We start from the raw sequence: 13,239 nt of genomic DNA on the forward strand, positions 1-13,239 counted from the left end.
AAGACACTAGCAGTATGCCAGAAATCTGAGAGTGTCAGGGGGCGGAAGTGAGTGTATTTGCTATTGCTAAAGAAAAGGTGCTTGGGAAGCTGAAAGGTCTGAAGGTTGACAAGTCACCCAGACCAGATGGACTACATCCCAGGGTTCTGAAAGAGGTAGCTGAAGAGATTGTGGAGGCATTAGTAATGATCTTTCAAGAATCACTAGAATTTGGCATGATTCTGGAGGATTGGAAAATTGCAAATGTCACTCCACTGGTTAAGAAGGCAGGGAGCTGAAGAAAGGAAATTATAGGCCAGTTAGCCTGACTTCAGTGGTTGGAAAGATTTTGGAGTCTATTATTAGGGATAAGGTTTCGGTGTACTTGGAAGGGCATGATAAAATAGGCCAAAGTCAGCAAGGTTTTCCAAAGGGGAAATCCTGCCTCACAAATCTGTTGGAATTCTTTGAATAACTAACAGGCAGGAGAGACAAAGGGGAGTCAGTGGATGTTGTTCACTTGGATTTTCAGAAGACCTTTGTCAAGGTGCTGCACATGAGGCTGCTTAACAAGATAAGAGCCCATGGTTTTACAGGAACGGCACTAGCCTGGATAGAAGATTGGCTGACTGGCAGGAGGCAAAGAGTTGGATTCAAGGGGCCTATTCTGGTTGGCTGATGGTTACTAGTAGTGCTCTGCAGAGCTCGGTTTCAGGACTTTCTCTTTGCCTTATATGTTGATGATTTAGATGAAGGAATTGATACCTAGCTCTATAGCCAAGCTTACAATGATATGAAGATAGGTGGAGGGACAGGTAGTGTTGAGGAGGCAGGATGTCTGCAGAAGGACCAGGACAGATTAGGGGAATGAGTAAAGAGGTGGCATATGGAATAGAGTATAGGGAAGTGTATGGTCATGTACTTTGGCATATGGAATAAAGACATGGACTATTTTCAAAATATGGAGAAAATTCAAAAATCAAAGTTGCAAAGGGACTTTGACATTCGACTAAAGGTTAACTTGCAGGTTGAGTTGGTGATAATGAAGGCAAGTGCCACATTAGCATTCATTTCAAGAGGACTAGAATGCAAAAGCAAGACTGTAATGCTGAGGCTCTATAAGGTCAGACTGCACTTGATGTACTGTGAACAGTTTTGGGCCCCTTATCTAAGAAAAGATGTTCTGGCATTGGAGAGGGTCCAGGGGAGGTTCACAAGAATGATCCCCGGAATGAAAGTGTTAACATATGAGGAATGTTTGATGACTGTGGACCTGTATTCATTGGAGTTTAGAAGAATAAAGGGGAATCTCATTGAAACCTTTCGAATATTGAAAGGCCTGGGTAGTGTGTATATCGAGGGGACGTTTAATATAGTAGGAGAGTCTAGGACCAGAGGGCACTGCCTCAGAATTGAGGGATGACCATTTTGAACAGAAATGATTTTTTTTTTTAACTAGGGGTGGTGAATCTGTGGAACTCATTGCCACAGGTGCCTGTGGAGGCTAAGTCATTAGGTATATTTAAGGTGGAGGTTGATCGGCTCTTGATTAATCAGGGTTCATTTGACTACAATTTTGTCCTATCATCTACCTGCCCTTTCTCATGATCTCACTATACACTGCATCTAGTTGTATGCCAACTGACCCATCCTGGAAGTTACGGGGAGAAGGCAGGAGGATGGGGTTGAGAGAGATGATAAATCAGTCATTATGGAATGGTGAAGCAGACTCGATAGATTGAATAGCTTTATTCTACTTTTATTATAGGTATGGCTTACGCTCTTAAAGTCTAATTGGAGGTCAGTGAGGAGTGACAAGTGGACAAGGGAATCATGGCGAGTGTGATCCCTTCAGAAAGTAAAGACTGGGAGGGAGATAAAGATGAGCTTGGTGGTAGGATCCCGCTGTGGTTGGGGAGAATGATGGTCAATTATGACACAGCCATCTGCCAGACTTGCTGTCCAAAAATCAGTTGGCATGTTTCTCACATTGCAAAGTACTTCATCAGCTCTAAAGCACATTAGGATATCTTGCAGATGTCAAAAAGGTAGTATAATAACACGGGTTTTTTTTAATTTCTGGGTATTCTTCTGAAAATTTTTTATCTCTTTCCAGTAGATGAAATTATGCCATTGATATTAATTCGTTGATTATGAATGCAAAGGACTTTTTTTTCTTTTTAATATAGTTACTAAGCATGACCATATATCTTCTGATATTCATAATATGCGGAACCTTCCATCTTCATCCAATCTACAAAATGTTTTTGATTATTTACCAATTTTCTGCTTTTCTGCAGTCCTCTTCTGAAAACATAAATGATTGCTAAGGCATGCTTCCATGAGTAATATCAGTACTTTTTAAATCTTATTGACATGTAAGTATAAGCCTTAATAATGAGAATCACAAAGCTATTGAGCTTTGTGGAACAAATTAAAACTGAATGAAATACCCTTGTCCAGAATCCATATAAATTCACTTTGCAACAAAGAAATGATGATCTTGGCTAATCTTCATTCCCTTTAACTTACATCATCTAGATTGATACTAGTTAATTCAGTATAGACTAAAAATGAAATGTCGAATCTTCAGGTTAGCATGGCCCGGCCCAGCACAGCACTGGGCAGTACCTTCCATTCTGAGGCAAGGGTCTTAAGTTTTTCTGTCAGGAACCAAAATCAGAGTTTGACTGCCATCTCAATACCTTTCTTACATTAAAAATGGCAGATTTTCCCAATGCTCTTCCTATCAATCCACCATATCTGCTGGTGTCTTTCGCAGTTTCAGTGATTAGATGGACTAATAATATGATTTATTTTTAGTCATTTATTTTCTTTAAGTACTGTCATTAAGGGAGACAGGTTAATTTAGGATTCAGCTTAGACTTTGAGAACTCCAGCTGAATGAAAATCTGTAGATATTACTCTGCAATAAGAGAAGGGATTGGGAAACACTTGACAATGTAATAAAAACGTGGTCTGAAAAGAAAAATATAATCAATTATTCCATTAATTAAGAGTGCAAATTAATGATCTGAGAAACCCCCTTTTACTGGGCATCTCTATAGGTGCAGCTCGTTGGCCCCTCACTAACAGCCACCGGAATCTGCAGTGAGAAAACCACCTTTTAACAGACTCCGTACGTCTAGGGTCGATATGACCTGGATCCCACCAAACCCAGGAGGTTGGGATGTCTCACCCACCCGAACCCCAGTCTGTGTGAATACTTGTAAATACTGCCCCCATGCAATGAGCCAACGGCAAGAAATAACAACTCGTACCCTCCATATGATTATAAAGAATGTATATTTACGAATGCCAGCTTTATCAAACAGTTAGTAGGAAAACAAAAGGAAAAAAAAGGGCCCACTAGTCTAGTTAACCAGTCCAAATGTGCACATAAATTGGAGCTCCCCCCAAGTTGTCTATAACTCACGCGCTGGACCCACAGTCTGCGAAAAAGCACACACCACGTTCTGAATGTCATTTAAAACCCATCTCAAACAAACGGGTTCCCTCCACGGGAGTATAGGTCCTTCCTCCTTGAAGCCATTCCTCTGCACAAAGCACCTTGTACAACAGGGACGGCATCCTCAGCCATCTTCCCTCCTGTCTTCTCCTAGCTCCCACCAAAAAGACCTTGACCCGCACCGGTGTCCGTCACAAAAACCTCTCCACCCAGCGTTCTCTAGAATCTTCTCCCAATTCCACCATCCTGATTGGCTGACACAACATTCCTAAGTTGAACAACAAAGCCCCTTATCTTATCTCAAGCCCAAACAGGCTGAAAGCAGAACAGACGGCTCTTACAGAACTGCTAAAATGAAATACCTTTAGAATAGCAGTAAAGATCTTAACCAGGGCATTACATCAGTAAAACCGAAACAGATTAAAATAAAATTGACAGCACAGAGATACCATGAAATTTGTCTCCAGCATGACCATATCATGTCCAGTTCAGGTTTTGAAAAGCTTGGTCTTATGCTCTGGCTTCAACTGCTTCCTGAATTTGTTCTTCAAGTATGTCAGAGTTGAGAAACTGGATACAAGCAAGGCATGAGTTTTCCAAACTGCAGCCTTTGTTACTCAAGGAAGAGAAATCTTCCTGCTTGAGATGAGGAATACAAAATTTTATGACTGCCTTTGCTTCAGCAAACAACTTGCTGTCTCCATTAAGAAGCATTAATACCATCCTTTCCTCGCAGTCAAGCTAAAATTTCCTGCTTAGTACTGTGGGAGATTATCTCATCTGGCCTTGTGGAGGTAAGGTGTTGTTAAGGCTCCATTTTTTAGATTCAACTTTATTGTCATTGTGCCGAGTACAGATACAAAGCCAATGAAATGCATTTAGCATCTGACCAGAAATGCAAAGAATAGTGTTATTTACAAAATAATTGCGAATAAAAAAAGTGCTACAGCACACAAATATAGAAGTACTGAGACAGTACAATATGGATGCAATACTGCTTAGCGCTGTGATGAGAGGTTCAGCAGTGTCACAGCCTCAGGGAAGAAGCTCTTCCTGTGCCTGCTGGTGCGGGAGCGGAGGCTCCTGTAGCGCCTACCGAATGGGAGGAGAGTAAAAAGTCCATGGTTAGGGTGAGATACATCCTTGATAATGCTTTTCGCCCTGCCCAGGCAGCGTTTATGGTAGGTGTTCTCAATGGTGGGCAATTGGGTGCCGATAATCTGCTGGGCAGTTTTCACCACACGCTGGAGTGCTTTGTGGTCTGATACGGGACAATTGCCATACCACACTGAGATGCAGTTGGTGAGTATGCTCTCAATGGTACAGCGGTAAAAGTCCGTCAGTATCCTGGGACAGAGGTGAGCTTTCTTCATGCTCCACAGGAAATAAAGGCACTGTTGCGCCTTTTTGGCCAGGATGGAGGAGTTCAGGGACCAGGTGAGATCCTCGGAAATGTGGACGTCAAGGAATTTGAAGCTTGTTACACGCTCCACTACAGCTCCGTTGATGTAGATGGGGACGTGATTGTGACTCCTGGCATGCCTGAAGTCCACAATGATCTCCTTGGTCTTCTGGGTTTTAAAGGCCAGGTTGTTGTCAGCACACCACGCGGCCAGGTGCTCGTCCCTGTAGGCTGTCTCGTCATCCCCTCTGATCAGACCAACTACTGTGGTGTCGTCTGCGAACTTGATTATGGAGTTCGAACCGTGTACAGGAACGCAGTCATAGGTGAAAAGGGGGTACAGGAGAGGGCTCAGCACACAGCCTTGAGGCACACCGGTGTTCAGGGTGAGAGTGGAGGAGGAGAGGTTGTCTAACTTAACTGATTGGGGTCTGTTAGTCAGAAAGTCCAAGGTCCAATTGCAGAGGGATACTCTGATACCAAGCTGGCGAAGTTTGGTGATCAGCTTGGAGGGGATCACAGTATTGAATGCCGAACTAAAGTCAATGAACAGCATTCTGACGTAGGAGTTGGGGCTGTCCAGGTGGGTCAGGGCAGAGTGAAGTGCTGTGGAGATGGCGTCCTCTGTTGGCCTGTTGGTGCGATAGGCAAATTGATGGGGTTCAGGGTAGAGGGCAGACAGGATTTCAGATGTGATAGAACCTGACTCTCAAAGCACTTTGCAATGATAGGGGTGAATGCAACTGGACGGAAGTCATTTTTCTTGGACTATCTGAAATAACAGATTAGTTAATTATTAGATAGATAAAACAGAAGATTCAATGTCTTGGCTCAGAAAATGGTAATGTGCATTAGTTAGTGATACCTCCCAATGTTTTAGAGCAATAATTCTGCAGGCTGATCATGTACCCTAATATGTGAACCTTTACATTTATATTTGCTGTGAGAATCACCAATCCCTTTAGAAAAGGTAGAAAGTACAGAATGTGTCATATTCTCCCAGTGGCTGTGCAGAATGCCGGAAAAGTCAGGTATGTCATAAAGCCTTGAAGGAGTGTAGGAGAGAAACTACAACAGGCTACTTGTCTTGAAGGGAAGCTTCTTTCTTGATAGGATCTTATTTAGTTGTTGTACATGATAAAAAGTATGAATGAGACGAACTCCTAACAAGAAAGAAAATTTCCCGGCCAGACTGTAATTGGTTACTGCTACGCTAGGTGCAGAATGTTGAGTGTGAGCAATACGGCTTCATGTGAGTAACGTTAGATTTCTGGCATTATCCATAGATAGCTCCACAGACAGTACACTGCAACTGCTACTTGTTTAAATCACAACTCTGAAATTTCCTCTCCTTTGCTTCCTGAATGGTCATAGAAACTAAATTCCTCTTCCCTGTTCCCTTGACTCATAAATGTTGCAAATATTACTAAGTGAGATAGTCTTGAAATGTTTGTGGGTTCACTTAAACGAAGAGCATGTAATTTGCACCTTACCAGCGGCATCATTGCCTGGTATGGAAATCGCAAGGCATCTGACCACATGCCCCTACAAAGGGTTGCTAGGGCTGAGAGGATCAATGGGATCTCTTTTCCATCCACCGAAAAAATATTTATCAGGAGCACTACTTATACTGGGCCCTTAAATGTCAATGATCCCTCCCATCCATCCAACAATTTCTTTGACTTTCTACCTTCAAGCAGGAGCTATCATAGCATTGGGATAAGAGCTGTTAAGATGGGAAACAGCTTCTTTTCTCAGTCCATAAGACTACTGAACTCTCTGCCACCACCCAGGTCTCATCATGTTTGAAGCATTTACTTTTTATCCCATATCATATATGCACCGTATTATTTGTTAATATATTTGTGATAATATTACTTCATGTGTTATGTGTGCGAGTCGTATGTACTGTGTTTGCACCTTGGTCCGGAGGAATATTGCCTCATTTGGTGACATATATGTGAATGGCTGGATGGCAATAAACTTGAATTTGAACTGGAACTTAATTTTCTTTACAACAGCTTTCTTAGTGTAACAAAGCATGTCCTGGATCATTTTTGCAGTTGTGTCATTCAAGAAGCCTATGGAATCTGCTTCCCTAGCTTTTCTTTAACCCAGAAGAGTTTATGTTTTAAAGGCCTGATAAGATCATCTCCCAGAGTTTCTTCTGTATTGCTATTTACAGGCTAATAGCTATAGAGAAATAACTGTGGGAGATCACCCTATCTGGACTTGTGGAGGTAGGATACTTTTAAAGCTCCCTTTTGCCTTTAAATGTCTGAATTAACCGATTATTTGATTATCAGATATATAATATAACAAAAGGCTCAATATCTTGTCTCAAAACTGTAGCCATGTGCATATCATCACCCTACTTGCTTATCATTTGCATTCCAGCAGGTGGGTTAGTTTCGTTGCATCACTTTTGTGAAACCAGTTGAGCTTTTGAACAGCGACACACTTTAAACAAAGACATAGAACCCCGTTTTAACTTCTTTTTCCAGTGTCATAGAACTGCTTGCAAAAGTTTACCGCTCAGTTCTTGAATAAAAACTTTCTTCATGCTGTAAACATTTTATTGTCATCTGCCTTTTTCAGCCAATCTGCTACAAAAAAGGCATACTGAGGCATAATTCTAAATTATACATTGCTTTTGTATATTCTAGAGACTTTTACTATATTTATGCATCATATTCATTGAAAGTATATGAAGCGGAATGTTAAATTTATTCAGATCAAAATACTTATTTTCGTGGTTGAACTTCAGTCAATAAAATAGAGCAAGACCTGCACTGTGATTGGCTGCAGAGTTGTTTTCAAATTGCTGATTTCAGAGTAACTAAGAATGGATTCTGAAGAGAATATTCAGATATTTCCTTACAATTCCGATGATGTGACGATTTTAATTCAAAGGCTAATCTGGGTTTTAGATTAATCTAATTAAACTGTAAGGGGTTTCTTCTTTTATGTTACTGCTAAGGCTAATAAAATGGCTTCTTTGCTATGTTAACTGCTGAGAAAGTGCTTCTCTCTCACAGCTTGTTTGGGTTATAATTACTGATAAGAGAATTGTATTCATTTGCTAACCAATTGGGATAGATGTTATTCTTTCTTGTGTGTCTGTAAGCTATTGTTTTTCTGGTTTTGGGGCAGGAGGCGCAATGGGGAAAGAGAGAGGAGACGCGATGCTGCGAGCTGGCCGACAGAACGGACCACGAGCGGGAGTCCGAGGCCCAGGGTCCTCAGCAAGGAGAGGAGATGAAGACAGACTCGTGTGGAGCGTCTGGTCAACCATCGTGGTTGGTCCCAGGCGGCGGGTCAAGGAGGTCGGAGGGGATCGAATGGTGGAAAAAATATTCCGTTAATTGATCTCCAACTGTTGTGCACGAAGTGGTTGAACTTTGATAAGTCTGGCACCTTTTACTTTTCCTTTTATATTTTATCTCTATTAATTACATAGTTCCAGTAAGATCTATAAAGTGTAATCATTTAATCGCATATGGTATATTGTCTGTTATTTGGCGGGGTGGGGTACATCGCACAGCATCCACACAAACTTGATTACACAGTTTGGTGGGGCCGAAGGCTGCACCCCTAGACGAAAGCGAGCTGAGCAAGCCTGAGGCTCACCGGGGGCTACAAAATCCAAAGTATATATGAGAGCCAAAACCGCGGGGCCCTTGGAGAACTAAGGTGTGAGTTTTTCGAACAGCCAGTGTAGGCCGAGTGGGTTGAGTTATTCTCAACAATACTGCCTAATTGCCTGTAAAGGGAAACAATCTGAATCAAATTGGAAACAGATTAAGGTAGCATTTTTTAACTGCTGATCTTAAAGGAGATGTTCTGTGTCTCAATTTTGTGTCTAAACTTTAGGCCAAGAAATCTCTGTGATTATGTGAGAGCGCACATATTTCCAATTTCTGGTGAAGAGGATTGGGAAAATGTTCCATTATCTATTATCTATTTTATCTCAATATATTTTCAATGCTATTTCCGGATCATAGCTCTCATTGTGAAGCTGTGGCAGTTCTTGGAAATGAATTTCTTCTTTTTACTTAGTATGTAGCATTAAGTTCTTCAGCTCCTGTATCCATAGATAGCAGGTTTACACCCACCTCTGGCCTATTAGTGCTTCGTTTCATGAATCCAAAGGGCTACCAACCAGAAAGATCTATTAAAGAACACATTTCTAGTATAGGGGCCCAATAAGATAGATATTTCTTGGATTTTACACTCAATACATTATGAAGATGGTATATTTCTTCTCTAAACATCAGAAGAAGACCAGCAGAGGGTCAGCTACGTAATTTTACTATAACACATGAAACAAATCTATGCATCTCTTATCAAACTCAAGTGTTATTGAGATAATAATGATATTTTGAATAACTTATTCATATATTGTAATGAATGACAGTTACTTCAACAGTAATATGTTCTATCTCCTCATTTCCCCCTGTATCGATAGTATTTCATTCTTAGTGACCATAATCATCACTAAACCATAAAAATTACAAAACACTTCTGCCAAGTAATTTATTACCAGTTTACATTTATTCAACCCGCTCATGTGATCAAAATATAGATTCCATCATGCACTCTGACAAAATTAATTTTACTGCAGTGTTTTGTCACAACAACATACTTAAATTTCCTATTAGCTTTGTTGGGTTACAGAGCGTAATGTAACTTTAAAACTTATCCTGACCAGTAAGTTTCTGATCCATATGCATAATTTAATATGAGTTTATTAATATTCATCAATTGCATTTATGATTCAGAAGAATGAAGTATCCACTGAACGATTAAGACTTTTTTAATTTAATTGATTAAAAATAAATCTTATACCAAAATAAAACCCGAGAGATTGCTTTGTGCTTTTTTGTTGCTTTTTAATCATACACACTAGATTTTTGAGTACTCAAACGAAAACAAGCCCTGCATTTAGTTTTACTTTGATCTACAATTAGACATTATTATGATAAACTAAATCTCACCGAGCCTTACAACCAGTAGCATATTACAAGCTGAATACTAGCCATGGTTCTTGATTTTTGACATTATCCATGAAATAATGTTACTTATTGGTAAAACAAATAAAATCTTTACTGGAAACTAGGTTGTTGCCTAGGACGGAGGTATCTGAATGCTCTAGAAGGAAGACTAGCACTAAGAGTGGGAATTCCCTACAATGGGAAGCCTGGCATCCTAAGATGTGCTCAGATCAGATATTCCTCTGCAACAGAGACAGAAAAGGAATCCAACTTTAAATGCCAGAATGACATCATAGTCTATCAAGTTTCAATAAAAACATATTTGTACAACTGTCACTGTGTTCTGAAGCTACCAACCCTTCCTGGTTGTATCGCCTCTCCTGACTTATCAATATATTCCTCGCGAACACCGAACCTATCTTTAGCAGCCCAACCTGATATTTTTACTGGACTGAAAGCTTTTCAACAGGTCAGTGTATAATCCCCATTGTGCACATGCCAGGACTAATAGTGATGCTGAGATACATCCTAGGATGTGCTGGGACACACCATCAGAGATGTAACCTGGGGTCATCGGGTGTTTCGGGACTTTCAACATCAGACACTCTCGCCTAGGTCACCCAGCCAGGGTTGATCAGTGCTGGCTTGTGTCCCAGTAGCATTGGTCCATGGTTTGCACCTCTTGATCCATAGCCATCTGGAGGCTTGCTCAGCACCCTCAGTGATGGTCCTGATGGCTCTTTTCTTTGGAGTCCCTATAATGCCAAGAAGCTAGTAGGTTCTGCAGAGCGAGCAGCCAGCAAAACCTTTGTAGGCTCACATTGTGCCTTCCACCCCCTCGCTGGCACTGCTCTACCACCTCCTGGCATTTGGCTTTCTTACCCTCGAACACCTCCTCAATCCAATCTTCCCAAAGAACTGTCAGTTCTACCATGACTACCTGCTTTGGGATTTCTGACAGAATGACCATGTCAGGCCTCAGGGATGATAGCACAAGGGTATTTTGGCCATCATATGGTCCATCATGTAGGGGCCTTTGCTGGCTTTCTTCTCCACCAGGCCAAATCTCTCAGTAGCAAAGTTGACACGGTCTGGAGTCATCTATCAACATCTCCCTTGGCTATTGCCTCACTATAATGTCTCCTTTCTGAGTCAATATATGAACATAGATTTCACACTTCTTCACTTCAACAAAGGAATAAAACTCCAAGCAAGAGAAAATCTGCAGATGCCCGAAACCCAAGCAACACACACAAAACACTGGAGGAACTCAGCAGGCTAGGCAGCATCTATGGAAAAGAGTAACTAGTCAACATTTCATGCTGAAACCTTTCATCAGGACTGGAGAAAATAGATGAGAAGTCAGAGTAAGATGGTGGGTGTTGGGGAGGAAGAATTACAAGGTAGTAGGTGATAGCTGAAACCGGGAGAAGAGGAGTGGTGAAGGAATGATTTGGGAAGTCAATTGGTGAAAGAGATACAGGGCTGGAGAAGGGGGAATCTGATAGGAGAGGATAGAATACCATGGGGTAAAGAGAAGGAGGAGGAGCACCAGGGGGAGGTGATGGGCAGGTACAGAGATAAGGTGAGAGAGGGAAACGGGAATAGGGAATGGTGACGTGGGGGGGCAGACACCAGAAGTTCAAGAAATTGATGTTCATGCCATCAGGTTGGAGGCTACCCAGACGGAATATATGTTTCTCCTCCAACCTGAGTGTGACCTCATCACAGCAGTAGAGGAAGCCGTGGAATGACATAGTGGAATGGGAATGGGAAGTAAAATTGAAATGGGTGGCCACTGGGAGATCCCACTTTTTCTGGTTTACAGAGCGTAGATGCTCAGCGAAGATATACAGAAGGCCACACCAGGAGCACAGAATCCGGTAGGTGACCCCAACAGGTTCACAAATGAAGTGTTGCCTCAACTGGGAGGACTGCCCGGGGGCCCTGAATGGTAGTGAGGGAGGAAGTGTAGGGGCAAGTACAACACTTGTTCTGCTTGCAAGGATAAGTGCCAGGAGGTAAATCAGTGGGGCGGGATGAAAGGACAAGGGAGTCACATAGGGAGTGATCCCTGTGGAAAGCAGAAATTGAGGGGGGGGGGGAGGGAAAGATGAGCTTTTCATTCCAGAATTCTCTCAATTTCTCCATCTTCATTGCATCTGCTCTCAGGATGGGCTTTTTTTATTCCACAACTAATGAGATGTCTTCCTTCTCAAAGAAAGGGGTTTTCCTCCTTCCACCATCAATGCTGCCCTCACCTGCAACTCTTCGATTTCACACCTGTCTGTCCTCACCCCATCCTCCCGACACCCCACCAGGAATAGATTTCCTCTTGTCCTCACCTACTACCCCACCAGCCTCTGTGTCCAGCACATAATTCTCCGTAATTTCCACCATCTCCAACAGCATCCCACCACCAAACACATCTTCCCCTTCCCCCGCCCCCCCCCCACTTTCCAGTTTCCACAGGGATCACTCCCTATGCGATTCCTTTGTCCATTCGTCATGTCAGTCCATGGCCTCTTCTACTGCCACACTCAGGCTGAAGAAGCAACACCTTATGTTCCATCTGGGTAGCCTCCAACCTGATGGCATTGACATGGATTTCTTGAACTTCCAGTAATTGCCTCCCCCCACCTCTCCTTCACCATTCCCCATTCTCATTTCTCTCTCTCACCTTTTCTCCTTACCTGCCCATCTCCTCTCTCTGGCACTCCGCCCACCCCCTTCCCTTTCTTCCATGGCCTTCCTCCACTCATATCAGATTTCCCCTTCTCCAGCCCTTTACCTCATTCACCAATCTATTTCCCAACTCTTTACTTCACCCCTCCCCCTCCCAGTTTCACCTATCACCTACTTGATGGTACTTCTTCCTCCCCTCCCCCACCATCTTACTCTGACTTCTCATCCCTTGCTTCGAGTTCTGATGAAGGGTCTCATCCTGAAATATTGACTGTTTACTCCTTTCCATAGATGTTGCTTGGACTGCTAAGTTTTTCCAGAGGAAAACCCCAAGGTTTGTTCAACTACAATACTCTGACTTCAAAGCTATAGATTATGATATGGTTGATATCTCTAGACAATATTCAAAGGATTCTCATTTTATATTACCACTTAATTCATTCTACAAATTCAGCCATTGAGACCTATACAAGATCAGTAACATTTTAATACTGTTCTTACAGTTATTTGGCTATTGCAGGAAATATATCTGGATCTTTTGTACCCATGTTTGCTTTTTCAAAAACTGATTTAATAATCCAAAACAAATGATTTTGAAAGTTTCATCACCAAAATGAATAGAACTATTTGTAATATAAAAGTAGTAATTTGTCCAAGGCCTTTTACTGTCAATGATAAAGATTTCCACAATAAAAACTCAGTAATGGATG

This window comes from Mobula birostris, chromosome 15 (assembly GCF_030028105.1).
Source record: "Mobula birostris isolate sMobBir1 chromosome 15, sMobBir1.hap1, whole genome shotgun sequence".
Taxonomy (NCBI): Eukaryota; Metazoa; Chordata; class Chondrichthyes; order Myliobatiformes; family Myliobatidae; genus Mobula; species Mobula birostris.